This window comes from Sinocyclocheilus rhinocerous, unplaced genomic scaffold, assembly GCF_001515625.1.
Source record: "Sinocyclocheilus rhinocerous isolate Xijiao unplaced genomic scaffold, SAMN03320098_v1.1 scaffold12316, whole genome shotgun sequence".
Taxonomy (NCBI): Eukaryota; Metazoa; Chordata; class Actinopteri; order Cypriniformes; family Cyprinidae; genus Sinocyclocheilus; species Sinocyclocheilus rhinocerous.
Window position 1 is genome coordinate 1 of NW_015665140.1, and position 2343 is coordinate 2343.

General features: G+C 44.3%; 2 non-coding genes across 2 annotated transcripts; both read left to right on the forward strand.

Annotated features, from left to right (window-relative positions):
- Positions 1 to 645: 645 nt before the first annotated feature.
- Positions 646 to 727, forward strand: trnas-uga (transfer RNA serine (anticodon UGA)). Its single transcript has one exon. It is a non-coding gene; the product is annotated as a tRNA-Ser (tRNA).
- Positions 728 to 970: 243 nt separating this feature from the next.
- On the forward strand, positions 971 to 1043 carry trnak-uuu (transfer RNA lysine (anticodon UUU)). Its single transcript has one exon. It is a non-coding gene; the product is annotated as a tRNA-Lys (tRNA).
- Positions 1044 to 2343: the final 1300 nt, after the last annotated feature.

Consider the following 2343-nt stretch of genomic DNA (forward strand, 5'->3'; position numbering starts at 1 on the left):
TTTATTATTATTATTATTATTGTTATTATCAGTTTTTATTAGAAAATATATAGTCAAAAATCAATCAAACCCTTTACTTGAATCCTTTGTGAGTGTTCATGAAGTATGATGGATTTTTTTTCTTTTTTTTCCTTTTCTTTCTTTCCCTCCTTTCCCCTTTTCTTTTCCCTTTCTTTCCCCTTGTAGCAGTCCCTTTTGCCCTGTTCTTGGCCGCGTGGTTAAGGCGATGGACTAGAAATTCATTGGGGTCTCCCTGCGCAGGTTTGAATCCTGCCGACTATGCACTCTGCTGACAGCCATGAGGATAAGTGGCTGTGCATTTTTCTTTTATATACCTCGCACAGATATGCGAAATGTCCCAGTCCCTCTGAAATGGAGAAACACACCGCTGGCGCTTTTTGTATTCTGGCTGCAGTAGTCACCAAGGGTGAGCCAGTGGCACGCCGTGATCGTATAGTGGTTAGTACTCTGGGTTGTGGCTGCACGAACCCCGGTTCGAATCCGGGTCACGGCATCCCTTTGCCATTGAGCAATGGGGACAGCTGGACCCTTTTTTCCACCTCATCCATCAGCTGAATTTTGTGTTTGAAGCTTGGCCTGTGCTGATCGCCACCAGACAAGAGAGCAGGCAGGCTGCTGCCAGGCGTAGTCGTGGCTGACAGGTTAAGGCGATGGACTTGAAATCTATTGGGGTCTCCCTGCGCAGGTTCAAACCCTGCCGACTATGGTTGGAGTTTGCTGTACCGCTCTCTGTGAAGATAATTGTGCCTTCTGAGGCCTTTGTCCTTTTTTTCTGTCTGCCATAATTCCATGTGGTTTTCATCCCAAAGCGCGTGTGGCAAATGAGTTTCTTCTGGGCGGCTTGTGGGAAAACTGCTGTTATATAAAACGTAAGAGGCATGCACTTCTTCTGGGAGGCTTGTGGGAAAACTGCTGTTATATAAAACGTAAGAGCATGCACTGCACATGAGCCCGGATAGCTCAGTCGGTAGAGCATCAGACTTTTAATCTGAGGGTCCAGGATTCAAGTCCCTGTTCAGGCAAAGTGCCTTTTTCTTGTTGGCGGCCTCAGCTTGCTGTCATGTCGGTCCATCTGTGCTGCTGTCTCTCTAATAGAGTGGTGTTCCGGCCTGCTCCTGGGGACCTTGTGCATCTCCCTTGTTTGGCACACCCGATTCTGATGGTCAGCTCGTTAGGAAAGAGCGCTCATGAAGTGAAGCGAGTGAGTAGAATAAGACAGATCTACGAAATGTGCAGTGCCGTGGGTCCCCAGGGCCAGCACTGAAAAACCCCATTCCAGAGGATGAGACATGGCAGCCTGATTTCTCCTCAGTGGGACCGCTGTTTTATCTGCTTGCAGGGCTAGCTTGCAATCTCCGCTGGGTGACTGAGCTGGCTAGGGCTATGGATTTCAAGTGGGTCAGGCAGCAGTGTTGCACACAAACAGGGCAGAGAGTGGCCTGTATCTGTAGTCGTGGCCGTACCCGCCAGCGATCATACAGCCTAACCATTCCTAACCATTTGTTACAAGTCCTAACACACTCGGAACAATTTCTAACTCAGGTCCTAACAATCCTAACAGTTCCGAACAGCACTCAACGGGGCAAAGCAGCCATTGGTCGAAACATTGTCATGTGACTATATCCATAAAAATTGCAAGTACCAAAGCGCGGGTTCATCGTTTTACACTGACCTCCATCACATTGTGACGCGAGATAGTTTTAATATTTTTCAATATTTTAATCAATTGTACGTCTTCGGATTGCGTGCAGGTGAGTACAGTATAATGTGATAAAGAAGCGGTACGTGACGTAGCTTCATTTGACACTATGGTTCAATCTCAACCACTTACGTTGCACTCGTGTAATTTAGATAACATTGTTCTTAATTTGGTGGTTTAACGCTTAGGCCTAACTTATATAGATATTAGAGGCTATATTTGGGCGATATAGTGATATAAATCACGGTGGCCATTCATTTTGCAACAGCATAGCCGGAATTCCTTATATACAACGACGATATGGTGATGATGATGAAGAATGTACTTTAAAAATACAGAGTGCGGACGTGTTTTGTGTTTTAAATGTTTAAAAATGCGTTTTGTTACTTTAAAAAGAGTGCGGACGTGTTTTGTGTTTTAAATGTTTAAAAATGCGTTTTGTATTTTAAAAGTTTAATAAACAAAATGCAACCCGAAAAATTTGGCGGCTTTTTTTGTTGTTGTTGATAAGCGCCAAAAGTCGATTGAGCGCCAAGACGGTTAAATACGCTTTAAAGTTGATCAAAGTTTATGTCTTAGCGAATTTTGTGAACACAACAGGTTATCTCTTAAGTAAAAGTAAA